The sequence below is a fragment of the Mus musculus genome, chromosome 1, assembly GCF_000001635.26.
Source record: "Mus musculus strain C57BL/6J chromosome 1, GRCm38.p6 C57BL/6J".
Taxonomy (NCBI): Eukaryota; Metazoa; Chordata; class Mammalia; order Rodentia; family Muridae; genus Mus; species Mus musculus.
This window is the reverse complement of record NC_000067.6, coordinates 75989214-76002433: the sequence shown is the minus strand read 5'-3', so window position 1 is coordinate 76002433 and position 13220 is coordinate 75989214. Positions and strand designations below refer to the sequence as shown.

General features: G+C 41.5%; 1 long non-coding RNA gene across 2 annotated transcripts in view; it reads right to left on the bottom strand.

Annotated features, from left to right (window-relative positions):
- Positions 1 to 13220, bottom strand: part of Gm32622 — a 157611-nt gene that overhangs the window by 91909 nt on the left and 52482 nt on the right. For both annotated transcript variants that reach the window (XR_865555.3, XR_865557.2), the window contains one exon: positions 6642 to 6874. This is a non-coding gene — a long non-coding RNA (predicted gene, 32622). The remainder of the gene's footprint in view (positions 1 to 6641; positions 6875 to 13220) is intronic.

Sequence of the window (13220 nt, the reverse complement as noted above, 5' to 3'; positions counted from 1 at the left end):
TGTTAAAACATTGTGACAGACCAGGAGATGTGGATGAAGTCAACACTGAGACAAAGCCACAAAGGCATTTAGAAACAAAACCATTAGGGCATAGTGTGTGTGGGGTGTGTGTGTGTGTGTGTAATAGCTCTAGAAGTCTGGAACTCGCTACAAAGACCATGTTGGCCTCACACTTGCAGCAATTCTCCTGTCTCATCCTTCTGGGTGCTAGGATTATAGATGTAAGCCACCATGTTCAGCTCAAGCATTACATATTACATTAGTAATTAAAAATCTATTGCTGGAAGCTGTAGAGATGGAGAGTTAAAAGCACTGATTGTTCTTCAGGAGGGTCTGGGTTTGATTCCTGGCACCTACATGGCAGCTCAGAGTAATCTGTAACTCCTGTTTTACCTTCATGAAAATGATACACATGCATGGGACCAAGCATCCATATAAATAAAATAATAATCAAATATTTAAAGGAACCTATTAGCCATTTTAAGCATGTATAGCATCATAAGTTCAACAGATATTAGTGGAGTGCCCACCTGAGACAAGGTATTAGGCTGTGCAGCACTAGAGAGACACAGTCAGGGTCAAAACAAAGTCTTTGTTGCTCTCTGATCCAGCATTGATAATACAATTCTGCCTTCACCTTCAGAGGGGATGTCTTTAGCTGGGATGGAGAGGAACCAGAGGGAGAGGCTGGTGAAGAGACTCAGAAGTGTTTCCAAAGACCATCTTGCTCTCCATAGTCCTCTCTAACCACCCTGCCTCCTTATGTACCAAAGACTTGAAAAATTCTATCCCTAGAATACCAGCTACGTGTACCTTAAGCAAGGATTCTCCAACCCTGTCCCCTTCGGGCACCTTTATTCTTTTTTTCATGGCAGAATTGCCAGGAACTGAAAGAGACTTTGGTTCACACATGCGCAGATGAAGAAAGTAAAATCTGAAGGGAAGAAGCCGGTCCAAGCCTTCAAAGGCAAGAGCCGGCTGAAGCTTCCACCTCCGGGGTTCCAGCCGGTGCTTTCCCTACCACATCTCAGTAATGCCATCAGCCTTGGACTGCTATGCTTCAGCAGCCTGCGAGAACAGCATGGGGAAAAAATCTCTGAGCACTGCAGAGATTTCAGCTTCGCTCACACAGCGATGGCTTCATTCGGCAGCCATCCAAGGTCCCTGCTAAGCCTGTTTTCCTTGACTCAATTAGAGAAAGCACTGGGGGAAGATCAGGCTGAGAAACTCTCTGGGCTCTCATCTGTTAATTGAAGCCACTGTCAGATTTTCCACACCATGACAAATGATCAAAGATATCTCTCTCTCTCTCTCTCTCTCTCTCTCTCTCTCTCTCTCTCTCTCTCTCTCTCTGCAACATTAGGTTAAGCTACAAGTAAAAAAAAAAAAGTACAACCTGTTTTAAAATGGAAATAAAAGAGTCAAAAGGGACCTAACCACTCAGATATGTTCAGAGTTTGAAGTCAAAGAACATCCATTTCTCAAGGTGGAAGAGAAATGTCATTTGGGACTATTGCGTTAGATCCTGTGAGCTGGGTGTTGGCCTAGAGCCTCTCTGCCATGTCTCAGGCCCCTGCTGTGTAAATGACATGCAAGGGCCTTGGGTCCTTTGAGCACTGGCCAGCAAATTACCAGCCTGTATCTATATTGACATTCGTGTTCTTGACTTAATGGTTAATTTACTTAATGAGGAGCTGCTGTCCTCCTCAAAACGAATGGAATGTCAAAATGTACTGGACTGGGGAGTGTGATAGACAAGAGGCTGGAGAGGGATTCCTCATTCCCAGACCCCCAGTGGTATGCATTTCATTCATTTCATACGTGAATGGTTATTGGTTCCTGTTGTGACTGGGATATGGTTTAAGTGTGTCTCCCAATGACTCACATCGCGCAAACTTATCCTCAGCATAGTTACACAAAGAGGTAGTTGAGCCTTTGAGAGTTGGGGATGATGAGAAGTAAAGAGCTGACTGTGAGCACCATCTTCAAGTGGAACTGGTGTTCTTTCAAGAGTCTTGCTAGATCCTGTGAGAATGAACTCTTAGGCTACTTTTCTCAAAATAAAGCAAACCTGGTATCTGCTGCTCCCAGTTTCCTGAATCCCGTGTCATTCATTCCTCTTGCACATGTTCTCGCCATGATGTTATCTGGTATGCTAGGATGTAACTAGACAGCACCAGCAAGAATCAAGTAAATGTTAGTGCCATGTTCTTGGGCCTCTTGATGCTTGAGACAACTAAGCCTCTTTTCTTTAGTCATTGTCTTATATTGAGTGTTGTGCTTTAGCAAACAGAATCAGACTAATGTGTTTCCTATTATGTGAAAGCCTGGCTCCAGAGTAGGGCAAGAGTGAACAGTTGAAATGCGTGCCCTATGCCCTGTCCCACAAATCCATACCACACCAGTCCAACAAACAACTACCATAAACAAGTCATAATAACTCACGATTGTGCAGCTCCTGAACCTCTCTGGGTTGTGTAAAGATGTTAAAACAAACAAACAAACAAAAAGCACCAGTTTGGAAATTTCCTGGCTATCCAGTAGGCATTATTTGCCACTGATGGAAGAAAATTTAAGTTGAACTAAGGTGGAATTCCAGAATAACTGACATATTTCCTGTCAGATACCCCACCCCACCCCACACTAAGACTGCCAGCGGATAGAGAATAGTAAAAATCATAGATCCTGGAGCTTAGCCACTGGGTGTGGGTCCTGGCTACTCTCTCACTAGTGTGGCCTTGGACCAGTTGTCAGTCTTTCCTGGGCATCAGTTTTCTCATTTGCAGGATGGAGTTGAAATGATACTTCCTAGCATTGCTGTGAGGCCTAAACAAACTGACTTACTAAAAAGATGTAGGGAGACTTGTCCTACCCAGAGGCTACACTGTCACTTAAGGACAGCTTCCTGTTATAAGCAGAATTTCTATTTCCAGAGAGTTTCCCGTTTGGGTATCAGAACCACACACAGTAGAGCTGAACCTCAGACTCATGCTTCAAATGTTTTCTTTTCTCTTTCCTTTTTTCTTCTTTTAATTAAAGAGAAACTCTAATAACGACCAAGGGTGTATTGCAAAGCTCAGTGAGTAATATCGTTAAAATAAAAGAAAAATGGCAGCATCAATACTTTTAACTTTTTAAATTAAATTTGTGTGTGTATGTGTGTGTGTGTTTGGAGTGGGCATGGGCATGTGCATGCCTGAATATGTGTGGAGGTTAGAGGGCCATATGGGTCCTAAAAATAGAACCCAGATTGCCAGGTTTGGCCTCAGGCCCCTTTACCCACTGAGCTATCTCACCAGCCCTCAGAATCTCCCACCTCTCTTTAATCTACTTTACAGACCTTTAAACATGTGTTTATGGAATAGACTGTGAACCCATGGAGGTGAAAACTCAGATTTTTAGTATATGTGATGCCATATCCCTAGAATAATATCACACAGAAGGTGAGTGCCCAGCAAATGTTACATTCATATATAATCCAGTCTATTTGGAGGCCCCCAGTCTAGCTTTTGTCTTGGATTCTAAAGATCAAACTCAGGTTCTATATATGCTAGGCAAGAGCTCTACCACTGAGCTACATCCCAAGCCCATATTTTCTCAAAACTATAAAGGAAGCTATGGGTAATGTTGATATGTATATGAGTATATCTATCATTTTATAATCACCTCCATAGAGAGAACAAAGGACCACAACGGTGGCTGTGAACAAAGTTGGATAGGACTCTGGGTCCTAGTCCACCTGTAACAGGGAGCAACTCTCCAGGGGTACAGATGCTCCAGGGTAGGACAAAGAGCTGCTCCTTTACATTCTAATCTCTGCCATGCTTTCAGAGTCCTAAGTCCTGTGCTCCTCACACAGGTACAGCTGTGTCTAGTCCAAGGGCATTGGGTAAGTCTAAGTGAAATTCATCACAGAGCAAATGCCCCCAAGTCCCATGTACACCTCTGTAGGCATAGGAAGGAGGTCACCAGCAGAAGCACACCCGATTTCTCCTCCCGATTAGAGCCAATACGGACAGTCTCTGCTGACATAGTCACATTGTCCCTGCCAATCATAAAGTTTCTTCTCACAGGAGATGACGGTCTTCACCTACACAGCACACATCTGCCAAAGCTCTGCCCTTGACTTCTATACATTGACGTCTTTTGAACGTTAATTGAGGTAGCCCAGATGTCCAGCATGAAGACTCTGTGAAACTCAGGCATATGCAGATTCGGTCTGCAAGTCTTTCACTGTGTGTGAGCTTACAGGAAGGGAAATGTGGGCAAGAATTATATGTGACAAAATTCCACTTGTGCTTTCAGTAGAAATGCTAATAGACTTAAAGAGCTATGATTTATGATTTCTTCTCTCATACAAAGATTTTAGGAATAAAGAGACAGTTAACAAGCAGCTAGGGAGAGTTAAAAGTTAGTCTTTTTTAGTTAACCAGAAAAACTATTCATGATCTCTAGGCTATGAGAAACAACCCAGCCAGACTGAAGAAAGCAATTAAGAAAAAATGAGTAAAAGTGGGCCTCTAAGAAACAACAGAGAATATGTCTGGAGGTGTGGCCTAGTGGTAGAGTTTGACTAGCATGCTAGAGTCCCTGGGTTTGAGCCTCACTCAGTATTGAAGGGAGGGAGGGAAGGAGGGAGGAAGGAGGAAATTTTCCTTTCTAGTTTCTGTGTATTTTCTTCGGTTTGTCTTGCGTTTTGTTTTGTTTTGTTTTGTTTTGTTTTGTTTTGTTTTGTTTTGTTTTGTTTTGTTTTGTATTGTTTTTCAAGACAGGGTTTCTCTGTAGCCCTGGCTGTCCTGGAACTCACTCTGTAGACCAGGCTGGCCTCTGAACTCATAAATCTGCCTGCCTCTGCCTCCTGAGTGCTGGGATTAAAGGCGTGTGCCCAGCGTCTTGAGTTCTTTTTAAGGGGACAAATCATCCTTCCCATTAAGGGTTAGATTAAGAACCCATGCTAAGGTCTCCAGGGAAGCAGTCAGAGAAGCTTTTCAGACCACACCTATACTGCCACCTGATGCCATCATGCTAAAATTGCAGGAGCAAATCTTTAAACCAAAATTTCTCTCTAAGGCTAAATTTGCATAACAAAGACAGCTTTGTAACTTTGGGAAAAAAATAAACTTTGACTGACACTAATGCAAATGAGAAAATGTAATGACTTTTTTAAAAAAAACACAAATAAGAGCAAAAAGGGGCGAATCTTCAAGGCTCATGAAATTACTAGCATGAAATCCCCCACATGCAAGCCACATTGTTACATTGTTGCATTGTTAGATTGTTGCATTGTTAAACTGTTACACTGCCAGGCCCTTGTTCGGCTTTGCCAGACAGTTTCCCAGAGATGTGAGCAAATCCTTAAATAATGATTTCAACAATTGCCTGGGTCAGGACACTGTACAGCTGCTGTATGGAAGAGACCCAGGGCCATACTGTCTCACACAAGATCTAATATATTTCTTTTTCCTCGTGTTAAAAAAATGCAAATATTTACTAAAAATTAATTAATGTTCCTTTTTCAAAGTGTGAGAGCCGTTGAGTAACTGCGTTTTGGTAAGTGGTTCCATTTTAGAGAAGGTGTAGAGAAGTGGCTGAGTGAGGAAGCCAAGGGCTGCAGAGGCTGCTTGACATGTATTAATGACCATGATCAGTTCCTTGATCCAAGTTGAATACCTGCTCTACCCGTCAGATCCTTATCCTACACTGAAGCTAAGGAACTAAAGGCTAGCGAGATGGCCCAGTGAATAAAGCACTTGCCATGTAACAGACATTGGGGCTCACATATAATCGTAAGAGACGAGACAGAGACAGAGAGTCACGAAAACAAGCTGGTTAGTCAGATTGGTAGAAACCACAAGGTACCAGCTCAGAGAGAGGCCTTGACTTAATACATAAGGTAGAGAGCAGGGGAGGAAGACACTGAAGTCAACTTAGGCAATCATACACACACACACACACACACACACACACACACACACACACCTGCACACACATACATGTGCCCATATATTCAAATATATATATACATATATACATACATACATATATATGAAACACACATATATATGATCTATCTATAGATAGATAGATAGATAGATAGATAGATAGATAGATAGATAGATAGATAGATAGATAGATAGATAGATCATATATGTGAATAGAATAGAAGAAAAGCCTATTCTTTCCCCTTAAGGACTTGATCTAGAAGTCCTTGCTGTTACTTCCTCCATCACTTCCTTCCCATTGTCCAAAGATAGTCTGGGAAATGTAGTCTTTGAACAGGTTTTATTTGTATGAATCACAAAGATTAAAAGAAAACTGGGGACCTTCATGATATTTTAATTCTCTCCTTTCATCTGTTCTTGTGGCTTGTAAACAGACACTGCTTTTTAAAAAGACTGGCCAATCCTACAGGGCTAAAAGGGCACAGAGAGGCAACCACAAATACAGTGGAAGGTCTTAGATTGTGTTTTCCTGTAAAGGCTGAGTTTCTGCCTCTACTTCCTAAATGCTGGAATTGCAAGTAAGCCTGGCCACCCTTGACTTCTCCTCATACCCAGTGCTGCAAATAGTATCCCTGTTTTAATTCCACCGACTGCAATAGTTGGGGCCTATGGATCGAATAATCACACTGTTAACATTACCTTTTTGAGATTAGTGATCAAAACACTCTTGTGCAATAGGGTGTCCTTGATTCCAAGAAATACATTCTGAAGAACGTTCAGGGGCAGAGCCATTGTGTCTGTGGCATTTTCTCAGATGGTCAGAGAAGGAGGGAGAACAAAAGCTGTACCATGCTAACATTTGGAGTCTCTCGATGGAGCGGGCAGGAAAAAACTTTGTGCCGTTCTTGCTGCTTAGCTGTAACTCTGAAATTCTGTCAAAATAGAAAGTTAAAAACAGCACTATCTTAGTTCTGACTGGAATTAACTTATTAGATTTTTTTAATTCGGTTCATTTGGAGTTTAGTCATTATATAATACCTTAGTTGACCTCGGAGTGCAGACAGCATAGTAGCCCTTGTTTCTATATTTAGTTGGAGATGCTGGGAATTGGACCCATGGTTTAAAGCGTGCCCAGCAAACAATGTACCTCTGAGCTGTTTTCCTGGCCTCTGTATTTGGTTTAATTTGAGCCCATTACCCCCACATATTATAATCATTGGAGTCAAAATAGGGATTTTATTTGCAGCTTTGGCTATGACCAGAAGCCAAGGGTGACCAGGCTTAAAACTCCAGCATTTAGGAAGTAGAGGCAGAAAGGTCCCCAGTTGAGGCCAGCCTGGACTACATAATGAGACCCTGTCTCACTGAAACAAGAGGACAAGGCCACATGTGCACAGTATTAAGCACATCAACTGCCCACCCCCACCCCCCCTCAGGGATGCTGCAAGAATTCCAGGGCCAAGTACAGACTGCCCAGTGTCTCCACCCACCTAGATTCTCAATCCAGTTGGCTCAGACTCAACATTCTCTTGACACTAGCAATCTTATGAGTTTTCTTTCTAAGACTCTCAGGTTCTTAAGCTAAATTCAGTACCAGGAATAGTTATGTTCTTGTCAGAAACTCTTCTGGTGGCCAGGTGTTCAGGAACACCTCCACCTCCAGCATGCAGGGGCACAGGGTGTGTCTTTCTTCACAGATGCTCCCCTCAGAGGAAGAAGACAGAAAGGAAGCATTCTATCCCATCATGCCTATGTGCTTGATCTTGCCCCTGCCTTGCAGATTGGCCTACAGACTCTTCTGTGTCTTTGATGATGCTATCCACCTTTACCATGGGGTGGGCAACTCCATCAAAACAGATACATGCTTCTAACCTTGGCATCCAAGCCGTCATCACCAACTCTTGATCCAGAGTCACGTGTATTCCCCCTGACTTTAAGCACACAACTCTCATTCAAATGTTTAGATTTTCACACCCCCCTTCCAAGCCCCCATGCTCAGACCAGTGGTTAAATAGTTCTATCAAGAACAGCAGTTCTCAACCTGTGGGTTGTGTCCCTTTCGTGGGAGCCAAACAACACTTTCACAGATGTCACCTAAGACAATCAGAAAAAAACGTATTTACATTATAATTCATAACAGTAACAAAAGTACAGTTGTAAAGTAGCAACAGAAGTAGTTTGATGGTTGGAGTCACCACAACATGAAGAACTGTATTAAAGGGTAGCAGCACTAGGTAGGTTGAGAGCCAGTGATCTAGAACTTCCCCCAGGGAAACATTTAAGGCCAGAGACAGGGGCTGTATGTGATCACTCTTCTAGTCACCCATAAGCTTGGCGGGAGTTAGACCCAGAGTAGTGCCACTCATGAACAGGACCTGAGGGGGAAGCCCACTGGGGATACAGAGGTGGGCCCTTCCCTTTTTATGTATAGCTATGTTTAGCTGTGTGCTAATAATTCCATAAATTGCCAGATAAATACACGCACTGCCTTTGAATTTGAAAAATATGTATTTCCAAACACATACTCCCACAAATTGATCTTGTTTGATACTGATAGAGATGTTTAGAGTCTTTAAGTGTTGGTTTATTGAGTTGTTTGTCTGGTTGGTTGCTTCTCATGTAGAAATGCTGCATTAGAACGTATGGTCATTTCCCCTTCAGCTGTCGCCTGAGATCTGAGATGGACAGGAAGCTAGGTGGATTGAAACAACACTCCTGGAATCACAGGCTATAATCTAAAAGATGTCAAACTATCATGAAAGAACAAAGGAAATGTTTCTTTTCTTTGTCCCAACCCTGAAGATGGAACTGTCTTCTCCTTTTAAAAAATATTGTTCTAGTCTAATTGAATTCAAGATTCCCGCACTGCCTTGTAACAGCCACGCATAAGCAAATGCTTTAACTGAGCACACACACACACACACACACACACACACACACACACACCCCTATGATCAGATGATGAATTTCATAATTCAGGGCTGGGCTTCCTTCTTCCCCTCTAAGCATACCTGAGTCCTGGAGTTGGTCCTCTTCCCTACATGACCACTGAACTGATGAGAAAAACCTGCCTTGGCAAAAGCTGCTGTTCCACTTCTTAACCATGTCCACTTGCAAATCTGTAGGACTAGACGGAGCCACCAATGAACAGATTTCTTCCCTCTTAAAATAAGGAAACTATTCCAAAGGAGAGGCCTTGTGGGAGCACTTAGAACATTCCAGAAAGTGAAGTCAATCAATAAAGACAAAGTTACTCTCAGTTCTGATCTTCTACCTACCTGCTTTTAACACTGACCTAGCCTGGTTTTTTGTTTGTTTGTTTGTTTGTTTGTTTTTTGTACCTCCCTCTGCCTTTGAAAAGGAGCCATCCTCTGCATCCCCAGATGCCAGGGGTAAAGAAGGGCTTACAAAGGCTGCCCCCACACTCCTGAGCAGACATCTGCTGAGACAGACATTTTCTAGGTCACATGAAGAAGCACTTAATGGGGCTGTGGCTTGCCTGGCCTCCACTAAGTAGCTGCCACCATCTTGTAGGAAGACACACCTCAGTGATCTAGAAGATCCCCCCATGAGCAGGGAACACATCAGCAGGCCTAGAAGCTCTAAGCACTCAAGGGATCAAGGAATCGTTCCTAGTCAGCATCCTTCAATATGTATTCGTCATTTCCCTGCATGGCAAGGTGATGAATCCCAAGTCTTTGGTTAGAATCTCAACTCTGCTCATTTATTGCAATATGGTATTGATATTTCCTTTCTTTTCTTCTTGTTTTAAGTCTCTCTCTCTCTCTCTCTCTCTCTTTCTCTCTCTCTGTATGTCTGTGTATGTATGTATGTACATATGTGACTATATGTGTGTTTTCTAGAAATATTTATAAAATGATTGCAAATATGAAACAATATTATTTATGGCATTTTTTGTTCTAGTTTCATTTCGGTTGCCGTGATAACGCATTCTAACAAAAACGACTGGGGGAGCAGATTTACTTTAGCTCACAATAGCAGTTTAGAGCCTATTATAGCAGGGAAGCCAAGGCAGCAGGAATTTAAAACAGTTAAGAGTTTAAAAACTCTCAGTTCAAGAGTTTAAAAAGAAGTCCCAGGTTGAATCTCTAGCTCCATGTTTCCTACTCATCATCTCCTCGGCAGCTTTGTCATATAACTTCCCCTTCTTGTCTCTTCATCTATGAAGTGAAAGACTTGAAGCAGATCAGCCCCTGCTCCACACCCACAACATCAGCTGGAGTCTAAACTAAACACAGAGATGGAAACTATTCAACTCTTCACATCACAGCTACAGTCAAAAGCAGAAAGAAATGAAAGCACGCAGGCTTGCTAGTGCTCAGCTTACTCTCATTAAACACACTCGAAGACCTAAGCCCAGGGAATGGTGCCACTCATGGTAGACTGGCTCTTCCCACATCAACTAATGTAACCAAGACAATTCCCTACAGGTACACTCCCAAGTCAAACTGATACAGAAAATTCTTCATGGAGATTTTTTTTTTTTAACCAAATGACTGTGTCAAGTTGACAATGAAAGCTACTGATCATATGAGGCATAAAGACATGTCTAAGTTTGAAAGACATTTTAGATCACTCTTAGAAAGTGAAGAACAGATCAAGAGTTTAAAAAGAAGTCCCAGGTTGAATTTCTAGCTCCATATTTCCTACGCATCTCCTAGGCAACTTTGTCAAATAACTTCCCCTTCTTGGACCTGTCTCATCATCTATGAAGTGAAAGACTTGAAGCAGATCAGCTTCACGTGCACAACATCAGCCAGAGTCTAAACTAAACACAGAGATGGAAACTATTCACGCAGAATGTGCATGCTTTTCTAAAAGACTACACTCTAAAATAATAAAGAAGATGAAAAATAAATAAGACATGGTTTATTGATTACGACCCTGTTTCTTCAAACCTAGACATGTCTTCATATTCTGCTTTTCCATTAACAAATAAATTTCAATGCACTGTTTTTAGTACAAGATTTTATATAAATCATTTATAGAGAAAGAGTTTTAAATGATTGCAAACTGCATATGTTCTCAGATCTATGTGTATCTGTGTGCAGATATGCATGGCCACACACACACACACACACACACACACACACACACACACACACACACACACCGGATCACCTATTTGATCCTCATAGATACCAAAGCTCATGGGTGCTTTATGTATATGAAGCAACACCTCCACAAACATTCATTTCCATCATCTTTAAAGCCTCATTCACGAACTACTTAAGAACAAGAATTCTTTAGTAACCAGGAAAGGAAGGCAGGTCATCTGACCTGATCACAACTCTGGGATGTTGACTGCTAGACCTTGACAGTTAAATTGGTCATAAGGTCCAATACTGCACCCACTGGTGTGTTTCAAAATGGAATATTAGACTGGCAGTCCTGCTTTGCTTAGAGGATGCATAAGGCCTTTGCATTAAAACCTTTCTTATAGCCTTCTGTCGTGGTGTACACCATCAGTAAGGCAGAAGGAGCATGGCGATCACAATTTCAAGGCCAACCCAAGCTATAGAGTAAGCTCCTATCTCCAAAAACAATATGCTTTGTACCATATGTGTTTGTTCAGGTGGATAACTGTTAAATTTCATATCCATGAACAATATTCCATAACCCCCGTATACCAGCCATTTGCTCACAATTCTGTTTAAATTTCTTTCTAATTAAGCTGTAGACATAAATTCAACCTTCAACTTGTTATTTTAATAATAATTGTAACAATTAACCCATAAGTGTTTTATCACTAACAATTATTAAATAATAACTTGTATGCTCATTAACATAATAAGTCTTGCTAATTGCATGCTGTCTCACAATGAGATTAACCTATGATCAGACAGAAAGCATAGGATAAAACAGAATCAAAGAATAGCTTTGGAGCCAGCTGGGCAATTGTTCAAAAAGTTTGTCTTCACAGAGGTAGGGGTAGGACTTGGGGAAGTGAGGGAGACACCGTGTTAAATCACAGTATAACAACATCAATTAGAGCAAGAAATGTACTGTAAGTGTTGGTGTCACTTTGAAAAACAATATCTTAGGTATGGTGATTTGCATGAGAATGACCCCAGAGGCTCATCTGAACATTCTGACCATGGTTTAGGAACTGTTTGGGAAGGAATGGGAGATGTGACATTATTGAAAGTATGTCAGTGAGGACAGGCTTTGAGGTTTCAAAGCCCATGCCATTCCCAGTTAGCTCTCTCTGTCTTATGCAGATAAGATGTAAGCTCTCAGCTATGGCTCCAAAGCCATGCCTGCCTGCTTCTGTGATCCCTGGCATAATGATCATGGACTCACCCTTTGAAACTGTAAGCCCCAATTAAATGCATTCTTGTATAAGTGAGTTGTCTTGGTGTGGTGTTTTATCACAGCACTAGAAAAGTAACTAAGACATTAGGAAAGTATTACTAGCTAAAGATTTTAGGGATGATCATGAAGACAGAGATTTGATTTTAGAATGACTGAAGATTCTCTTCCAGCCACAGGGGTCCTGGAACCCATATATAATATTGGTTTGCCAATAACTCCTGGGTATTGTACCTTAGTCCATTCAGTTGCTATAACAAAATGCTTTGGGCTTGATAATTAAAGAAAAAGAATAGACTTTTAAGAGCTGAGAGTGTAGCTCAGTGGTAAAGTACTAACAAGGATTCTGGTTTCAATTCCTGGAACCACTGGGGGGTTTAAAAAAAAACAATAGAATTTTGTTGGTTATAGTTCTGAACGTTGGAAAGTCCAAAATTGAGGTCTTAAAAAACTCTAGTGAAGATTTGCTCTCCTCTGCCAAGATGTCACCATCTTACTGTGTCCTTGTGTAGTAGAAACAGCCAGCAGGCTCCTTTGTAAGGGCTCTAATCATAAGCCCCAACCCAGCAATACTGTCTTACTGAGAATTTAATACTCTGGGAGAAACTTTCCTCAGCTGCAACATACTGATATTAAATGTTCTCTGAGGTTAAATTACAACTGCTGATCTTTTAATACATTTTCTCTTTCCTGTTTTCCTGCATACCTGTGTGTGTATGTATGTCTGTGTGTGTGTGCAAGTCTGTGTGTGTGCGCATGTCTGTTTGTCTGTGTGTAACACACATAAAAGTATATCCTATCTTTTCCTTGGGCTTCTAATCTTCATTCTCGAACATCTCACTAGCCACATTAACACATACTTTAATTAGTTATTTTTGTCCCACTACCCCCTGATGACAGAATTAGATTGGCCACTTATACTACTCTGTCTCTTATTTCAACCTT